At 42.5% G+C, this 10,000-nt stretch overlaps 1 protein-coding gene across 1 annotated transcript in view; it reads left to right on the top strand.

Moving 5' to 3' along the window:
- Positions 1–10,000, top strand: part of phactr3b (phosphatase and actin regulator 3b) — a 74,761-nt gene that overhangs the window by 13,556 nt on the left and 51,205 nt on the right. The gene's annotated exons all lie outside the window — the stretch shown is intronic.

Here is a 10,000-nt window from a genome sequence, read left to right on the forward strand (position 1 = left end):
TGCTGCATTCTGAGATGAGTGGTCAGGAGACAAGCGTTACCATCAGTATCCAAACTGACAAAATTATCAGGATATTATTTTTTTTAATGAAATAATTTATTTATTTGGAATTTTTTGCATCCCACTATACTAACAAAGTATTTCTGTGTGGAGTTTGCTTGTTCTCCCCATGCATGTGTGGGTTCTCTCCAGGTCCTCCGGCTTCCTCCCACAGTCCAAAAACATGCTCATCAGGTTAATTGAAAACTCTACATTGTCCGTAAGTGTGAGTGAATGGTTGTCTGTCTCTGTGTCAGCCCTGTGATTGGCAGGCGACCAGTCCAGGGTGTACCCTGCCTCTCGCCCAATGACAGCTGAGATAGGCTCCAGCCACCCAGGACCCTGAACAGAATAAGCAGTTCAGTAAATGAATGAATGAATGAATGAATGAATGAATGAATGAAAGAAGTTAGTATAGCCTTATGTTTATTGAACAGAACTCCCAGAGTCATCCTCACCCTGAGTGGATCAGATATTGGATCAGATGATCAGTATCGAAGTGGTTCTATAATTAGGGGTACATTTCAAGTTTTATCATGATGTTAATTTACCACTTTTTGTAAATATCAAATCCTAAGGAGCTGTAAGGAGTTTGAAAGTGATCTTGAAAAAGTCTCCCTTCTAGAGATACGCCTGATTAAAACCAACACTTTAAAATGAGATTATCAGCACCAATACTATAGGTTACGGGTTACAGGTTATTTCAAATGGCTACTTTTAAACTTCCACAGCAAGACCCAATCGATTTACAGCACGTCCAAGTCTTTATGACAGAACCACACCAGGTGACAAAGTTTAGTAGTGAGAGAAGAGATCTGTGTTTTTCTCTGCTGAAAATGATTTCTGTGATTAATTTTGTAGTGATGGTGGACACTGGAGCCTAACTGTCAGACAGAAAAAGGACAGAATGTCGAAGAAAGATAAACGAGAGAGATAGAGCACAAGCTAAAGGCTAAAAGAGCTGACCCACAGTCAGCAGTTATTCTGCAGTGGTCTGTTCAAACTTGAGAGTCTATCAATAAAATGAAGAGTGAGGTTACGTTAGCTCTGATTGGTAGATGACTGGCAGGACATAAGCAGGATTCACTAACGTTACACATTACAGACATGTCTCAGAGCACAGGACTGCCAGCTGAGCTAAATATAGACAGCTACTAAACTACAAACTAACAGTTTTAACTTGTTGTCACGTTATCCTGCAGATAAGTCAGAGCACTGGGCTGCCGATAGCACTACATATAACCGGCTACTATAAGGTTTGCTTGTTGTGATGTTTCAAACTGTAGCGCTGCGTAACTGTACTGATTAATACCTTACCTCCATGTGTTGTATCCAGGAAAAAGTTGACTCACTCGAACAAAGAAAATTTCTTTTGATCTGATCTCCATTTAATTCCAAAACAAACACACGCCTCACTAAAAGTCATTTACAGTGTGCGGAGACTCTGGGACAGAGAGTGGTGAGGCAGTCCAGTTAAAACAGATCCTCCTCACAGCATCTTTGAGCAATGACCAAGTTTATACTAGGTAATATGGGTAATATTTCACTTCCATCTAACACAGCGATTTAACAAGTTCTATAATTTATTTGACAAAAAATACAAATCACATAGTCTCTTGAGATTTGAAGCTTTCATTCTGTCATTTTTCTGAAATGAGTTTGCTCTTCAAAATTAACACCAGAATAATGTTTGTGTGAGTTATTTTCAGCATTATCTGTTACTGTTACTCTGCTATTATCTGTGGAGCTAGAAACACAGCAGTCCATTGATTGGTCCAAAGAATCGTCACTTCCTGTGCAACGGTGGCAATAAAAAACAATACATAACCCTGCCATGTTTAGATCTCCAGTCGACTTCGTGAAGAGAACTTTCTTTTTTTGGCTTCATGAAACAGCGTGAAACTGCCTTGGAAACAAATCTATGTTTCATTTTTCTTTGTCGTGTTTATGAGTGGAGTAACGCGCCTATAAGCAACCAGATAACGCGCTTCCTACCAAGAAGGGCACGGTTGGCTGTGGAAACACAAACAGGATCAGACTTTACTGATTTGACCCGTACCAAACTGTGCTGATCCATACCGGACCGTCTGGTGGAAACGGGTCTAAAGCTTCCATCAGATAGCTTCTGAGCACATGCTCTGCTGTGATCCGGCCAGTTGCGTGAAATAACAGCGAGTGGTTGTTAACATCACAGGAACAAGATGTGATAATGTTCTACTCCTCTTCTCCTGTTTGAAGGCGGGGCTTCCCTTTCAGGAAGCAGAGGGGGACCTGGATGGGTCTAGTCCTGGGTTGTGTGTTCACACTTGATTTAGCAGCAGCACAAACAGAACGTGTTTACTGTACTACCCCCTTCTTTGACACACATATGCACAAACAAGCAAGCAAGCACTGGTGCACACTGTCTACCCTCCCCCAGCTGAAGCAGGATGTCTTAACAACAGAGATGTCACGCTTACAGGAGAAATCTGGCAGCTCTGGTTTGGTGTCATGTTCTGCAGATGTCAAAGCGTGGTCAGAAAGTTAGAAGACGGTGTCCTTTGGCTGCTTTGTGCTCTGTGTTCCCACAGTGTACACTGGACTAAAACTGCTCTCAGGTATTTAAAGAGGAGCTGTTCGGCATCTGCATCTGTTTGTTTTGTATCCACATGAGGTTTAACATCCTGGACATGCAGTGTGCAGTGAGAGTGGGTGCATCATTTAAAACATGTTACCACCGAGAAACAAAGATAGTTTATGATTGTGTGCAGCAGACGCTCAGATCTACCCAGTGACTGAGCGTGGCGTGTTGGGGGGAGCTACTTGACTTAAGCTGTCAGCCATTTACACATAATGCATCTTTTATGAATGTTTCATGTGCTGACCTAATTCCTTTCAGAGCCGAGTAAGAGCAATATGTTGCACATGAGAACACAGCAGAGCCTACAGCTGATCCTTTTGACACAGGAAAGGCCAGACACAGGGAAACAGAGCCGTGATATGACCACTTGAACGTCCTGGAAAGGCTGCGGATCACCTCGGCTGAGTTATTTTCAGGGATGTGTTTTTACAGAATCTACACAGCATCCCACGGTGATGGGAGCAGAAAGAGTCCAGAGAGAGCTTTCTCACAAAAAGAGAGACGAGCTGCTCTCTGTGGCAGATGTAATTACAACAAACACTTAAGCCCAGAGCAGGAATGGAGGGACTGATCACTCAGACTGACTTGAATCCCTCTGCAATGTAAAAGGAAGAAGAGGGAGAAGAGGAGGAGGAGGGGTGGAGGCAGCAGCTGCAAAAATCTGTCTCCTGGAACTGAGTGTTCGAATCAGGCCGTATGAAGTAATAATGAAGGCAGCTTATCACCGCAGAAACGCTGTTTGATTCTGCAAATCATACAAAATACACACAGAGGTCTGGCTCACCAGAGGCAGAAACACACACACACACGCTAAATGAACAGTTAAAGCTTCTCTTCTCATCTTATTTGGTAAAAATGCTGAGATGACTAGACAAAGACCTCTATCCATGCATCCATCATCTTTACTGTAGGTCTGTGGGGCTGGAGTCTACAGTCTGTCACAGCACAACAAAGACCTGCAGACTCTATTCAGATTGTAGCTTTTCACAGACAAGAACGAACTGCTGTGAACGAGTAGCAAACACAAGAGGTGGAGGACCCAGAGTGCATTTATCTAACAAGCTCCAAGTATAAAAAGACAAAAAAATCCAGATAAATAAATCAAAAACTCAGAAAAACTTAACACAGGAAACACGAGATGAAGACTTAGTCCATGTCCACACGTAGCTGGGTAACTGGGAAACTGGATATATTTCTTTATGTTTATGTACATGCACTGTAATATGTTTCGTCCTCACGAAACCGCAGTTTTGTGTCACTTAAAACAGTGTTTGCTAAAAACTCCAGCCACAGTGAAGATTTTGGAAGAATCTGGTTTCATGGTTTTGTGTAGATGCTGGTAAACAGAGTTTTTGGTTCTCAAACGTCACAGCTAGATGACGGGGCTCATTCTGATTGGCTGGCACAGGTTTTATGTCCTAAAAACACTGACAAACACAGGTTTGAGATGCTTTAAGCCATACTTATTGGCAGATTTTCCCACTGCGTGTGTACATAAGTATTTTTGATGAGGGGAAATGTGTGTTTTTGAAAATACCCCGCTACTTGAGTACAAGGCTTTACTACTACACTCGCAGTGCCTATGACGTTTTTTGGCCTAAATTCAGTCCGTAGTAGTCAGTATGCAAAAACTTGCAAAATCTGCAGTATGCCAAAAATCCCTGGATAGCGATGGGTACCGAATTAGGTACTTTTATAGGTACCGACTGAATTCTGTCAAAATTACCAGGTACCGATTCATGTAAAATCAAAAGGGAATATATTTAGGTATTTAAATGCAACTTTGTGACTGTGAGGAAGTGGAAGAGTAGACAATTTTCCATACTGAACATGAACACAGCATTGCAAGGTTACATATTGAGGAATACAAATGTTAGATTAAAAAAATATGCTTTATTATTAAAAAAATTGATATTTTTTACCACAGAAACACCAAAAAAGTATCGAAAATTGGTACTGTTGAGTACCGGTACCGATTGCCGGGTACCGGGCATCGGTACCGAATCATTTCAAATGTGAAAGGTATCCATCCCTATCCCTGGATGTCCTACTGATCCAGGAAAATTCCCAAGTATGCCTGGCATACTGTTTCCCAGATTAGTCCCAGAAATAGACGGATGATCTGCCCTACAATGAACTGAAACATCACAGCTCTAGCGTCCAACAAAAATTAAATTGTTTCATATCTGCTGCAACCTGCCGGAGCAGGGACACAGCCAGACCACAACAGAGCAGATCCAGTGTAGGCTGACACATTGACCTAAATGGAAACCTGTCCATTCCTGTGACCTGAGACGCATCATGTGTACTTTGGCCATTGGCTCATTCCTTGTTTGTCGTTGCGTCGTGTCTGTTAGCTTTGGTTGGTTATTTGGTTTCTCACTTCTAGACTTCTCCCTTTGCTGAGGCTTTCAATGTTATATCATATCTTTTGTATTCTATTCTATTCTATTCTATTCTATTCTATTCTATTCTATTCTATTCTATGCTGTTTGACATGAATACACGGACTCTTGGTCATTCTTCACATCGTCTTAACTAACTTAATGTTTGTCATTAAAGATCTCCACCAACACGTCTCACTGCTAAGTACAACCAGCACCAGTTTCAACCCTCGGCCTTCCCCCAGCCTTCGAACATCCCCATCAGAGGAATCCCAGCGATGATTTGGTTTCCAGCTCACACACACGTTCACAGTCGAGGCTGTGTCTTCCCCTCTGCAACAGTCCTCTATCTGTCATTGCGATGCTGCTGCATTGGCTCGTAAGCGGCGCAGGCCGAGGCTGTACCTGATGAATGATTCAGCAGAATAAAGGGGAACTGTGCCGGAGCGGTGGAGCAGCACATTTTCATGAACATTTCATTTCTGTTTGTGAAAACGAGCAGGGCAGTCATAGAGCAATGCCTGCTTGACAGTTAAAGGTAAAACACTCCATTTGACGCCGTGGGTCCTCTTCTTAATGTAGATGGATAAGCTACAAAGGTCACACAAAGGTGACATCCAGGCCTGAGAGGTGTGGGTTTTGGCTATAAACTCCCTCAGAATTTAACCAGCTGAGGGTCAGTCTGTTGTTTCTTTGGACCAATATTTGAGTTTTACTAAGATCTTAGAAACAAGTGATCTTTATGAAGTACCAAGTGATACAGGTCAGGCCAGTCTGATGATAGTGTACCTCACCTTCATGAAAACTAGAAAGTCCTCGTGTGACACTACAAATATGATAATGATGATAATGAAAATAAATTGTATTTATATGCCCCTTTAGATCACTCAAGGTCACTTTACAGACAGATAGAAACAGAACAGAGAGAACAATCTACACCAAGAGAGAACTGTTAAACAATAAGAAATACAACTGTAAAATATGTTATAAAATATAATACAATCCATCTTCTAAAGGGCCTGTCACCCACAGTGTGGAGCCTGGAGGAGAGAACGGAGAGGAGCAGGACTTCAGAGAAATGTGGTGGAGAGGAGGTTTGATAGGAAAGGGGGTGCCAGGCCTTGGAGAGATTTATAGACAACCAGGGTCACTCTGATCCCGTGTGTGACTGGGAGCCAGTGGAGATGATAGAGTGTGGGGATGATGTGATCCCAAAACCGTGTGTGACAAAGCAATACAGGGACTGAGCTCTGTTCGTGTTGTAGTCTTTGAAGGGTTGTTGTGGGGAGGCCAAGGAGGAGAGCAGTACTGTGGTCCAGTTGGGTAGTAATGAAGGCATGTAGAATATGTGCTTCTATGAGTATTTCAGGAAAAAAAGCAGGTTTAGTTAGTTATGTGTTTGATGTGTGTGCTGGGTGAGAGTGGAGTCTCATGTTAGACTATGCTGAGATTTTTGACAGTAGGAACAGACGAAGCAATGAAACCGGGAATGGAAATAAATCAGCTGTGAGACCTTGCGTAGCTGGGGATACAACTAGTAGAGCTTCTGATTTCTCCTGGTAGAGTGTTGGTCATCCTGTCCTTGGCGTCATGTAAGCAGTCAGTCAGGTTGATCTGTGGGAGTCAGAGGGCTTTGTGTGGATGTAGAGGTGTGTGTCATCAGCGTAACAGCTGAAATACACCAGATGTGTTTGCAGTGTGTCTCTGCTCCATCACAGCAAACAGATCAGATAGGTTTCCATTCAAGTCAATCTGTGAACTGGATCCTTTCTGCTGCAGTTTATCTGCATGGCTGGTCTGCTGTGACGTATAAAATCAGCGTTGGGAAGATCAAGCGGGATGGTAAGTCATGACTAGAAACTACCTAACAAAGCACAGAGTGACTTTCAAATTAAAAATAAATGATCAAAATCAGTTTGTATTCAGCTTCACTACGATGACATAATGAGCAGGGCCAGACCAGGAGTCAACAGGTTTGAGGTTTTACAGCCCAACATGAATGAAGAGACTCTCATCGATGAAGTGGGAAGAGCAGGAACTCCTCAGTCAGTGACTCCAGCTGTCTGTCAGTTATACAGCTTGTTGGACTGAACACCCAGCCAGTGTGAGTTGACAAACACAGTCAAGACGCAACAGAACGGAGTCGCTCTGCCAATGTATGTGGTGTATTTAAGGCATAAAAGTGAAAACTGAGACCATGTTTCAAACTAAATGTCTTCAAGGGGGAATGTAGATTATGAAAAGAAGTGGTCCAAGGATTGATCCTTGGGGGACACCTTGGGTGAGGATGGAGGGTGGTGACCAGACGGTGTCAATAGATGGAAACTGTACAGGAAACTGTATGAAAGGTAGCGGTGAGATCCAGGAGTATGAGCAGACTGTCATCTCCAGAGTCGGTGGCTAACGGCTATGCCCTTGCTCAGGGCAGTTTCTGTGCTGTGATTTCCCCTGAACCCAGATTGAAACTTGTCCCATGTGCTGTTTTTTTGTCTTTGAGCTGGTTAGCTGCTTTCCTCTCCAGGAGTTTGGCCAGAAATGGAAGACTGCTCTTCAGCCTCTGTCAGCTTTTTGAATGCTCTAGTTTTCTTTCTCATGGTGTGTGGCTGTTAGCCTCTGTGTTTTTGGATCTGACTACTTTTTATAGAAAAGGTCATTTGCATTGCACAGGGTGGACTTTGTAACAGCTGCATGCATATTTTCCTACGCTGCAAAAACTGGAGCACTGCTGCCTCCACAGTGCATGTAAGGTGCTTTATGCTCTGCTCGGGCTTTGGGAATACAACATTTTTTCAGTGTCACTTGTGGCCATTTCCTCTGTTTTCCCCCAGAGTGTATTTAAAGGTTATTTTTGAAACTGGAGGTCTGTTGTTGTTTGCCAATAGATTTACAACTGTTAACAAATAAGTCGTGGCTCTTCTTGTTTGAGAGTAACTTTTCTGTATGTTGTGGCAGCTCTGTGGGAGCTTTCACTCATTTTGTTACGAAGTCATCCAAAGTTTGATCAGTTAAATACATATGGGTCTGTACAGCCCACTGCTGATGTACGCAGATTTACTAATTCATTATGAATTGGAGCTTAAATACATAAAAAGCATTGAGAGAAACTGGACTTACTGTTTGTTACGCTGTGGTTCAGACCTAAAGAGACTCTGCAGCATCACAGTGTGTGACGGCTTTCTGGTAGAGCTCTGCAATCAATTTTAAAGCGCTTTGAAGCAAATTGTTCAAATGGACTCTCCATAACTGCAGGTTGAAGCTGTTTTACTGCTGATGAAGAGTATGTTCCTCCATCCTCTGTCGTCTCCCTTGTGACTGCAGACCACTTAAAAGACCCACTCCCACCCTTTGAAGAAACAGTACAGGCTGAGAGGGCTGTTTGTGGTAACTTGTATTTTTTGTCTGGCCTGATACAGTCTTACAGTCTTATTGACATGTCCTTGGTATAAAATCTGTTTTTTCATTTTCTGTTAATTTTACATGCCAAAAAGAAACGTCTAAAGTGACACAAAACTGCCTTTAGCCTGATCACTGGTCTGCTGTTTGAACTCTAAGCTCTCACGCTGCCTTGTGGGCTTCATGGTGGCTTTCTGTAGTTCTTTTACTGAACAGTTGATAGGGAAATAATGGTTTACTCATGTGATGTTTGCAGGAAAAGAAGCCCCTCAGTCTCTCTGTTGACAAGAAGCTGAATCCCAGAGAGGAGTTAGTCAAGTGGATCGTGAGACTGAAAGGTGGATTGGTGATGCGGCAGCAGTGTGGGTGAAAAGGGAGCTGAGCTGAAAGGCGAAGCTTTCAGTTTACCAGCTGATCCATGCTCTAACCCTCACCTATGGTCGTGAGGCGTGGGCTCTGACCAGAAGAATCGGATCACGGATGTGAGCAGCTGAAATGAGGGCTCAGCGTAAGAGATAGGAAGTTTATTCAGAGCCGTTGCTATCGCATATCGAAGATCGGACATTGACAAGGACGCCTCCTTGATGTCTCCTTTTAGAGTGTTGGGCACATGTGAATGGGAGAAGAGTCCATAGTGGACTCAGAACTTGCTGGTGGGACTGTATTTACAACCTGATCTGGGATCTCCATGGAGGAATAGAATAGAATAGAATAGAATAGAATAGAATAGAATAGAATAGAATAGAATAGAGTACATCCCCAAGTGGAAATTCAGGAGTCACAGCAGCAATCAAGAAAACAAAAGTAAGAAAGTGTATTGAAAGTTCAAAAAGGTCCATAAGAAAATAGATGACGACAGCTCGTCCATCATTCTCCAGTCAGCCAGCCTACACCTCCTCAGGGTCCAGGACTGAGCTTCTTCAGAGTGGGAAAATATGCCGTGGAGAGGGATGTCTAAGTTGATATGTGGAAGAAAATGGATGGGGGGATCTAAAGTTGGTCATTAAATCCTTTAAACCCTTTAAACCCTAAGGTTACCCACTTTGGGGACTTTGAGGTCACTCAGCAACAGAAGACATAAACATGTGTAAATTATATTGCACATTGGATTAAACAGGAGAAACTTTTGTTAATTTAGAGCTGTTTGTGTTTTATTTTGGGCTTAATGTCAGAGTGACTGTGATGTCTTTGATCAAGATGATCTGTCATTGTTAATTTAGATAGTATCGGTGAGTCGTTAAGAGGGAATACTTGTTCTGGTATTGGTCTGAAAAAAAAAGTGTATCGTCCATCCTCAGTGTGAGTAAAACTTGAGTTATTACTCTAAACCAGTAAAATAAAAACCAATACTTACACCTCTGAACAAATTTTTCCTTTTATTATGTCCCCAGAATGATTCAAACAGACCTTGTAGATGCAGAGATATACTCCTTTCAATGTGGATGTATCATTTTTCTAGCAGAAACCCCCAAAAAGAAGCCAGGGCTGAAAGAGTTCATTTAAATGTGGGCTCTGGACCAACACTAGTGCAGAAAACCAGGGTTTTATACACAGTTAAGACATA

The sequence above is a fragment of the Halichoeres trimaculatus genome, unplaced genomic scaffold, assembly GCF_033239565.1.
Source record: "Halichoeres trimaculatus isolate MK-OKI-2021-1 unplaced genomic scaffold, fHalTri1.1 fHalTri1_scaffold_1, whole genome shotgun sequence".
NCBI lineage: Eukaryota > Metazoa > Chordata > Actinopteri > Labriformes > Labridae > Halichoeres > Halichoeres trimaculatus.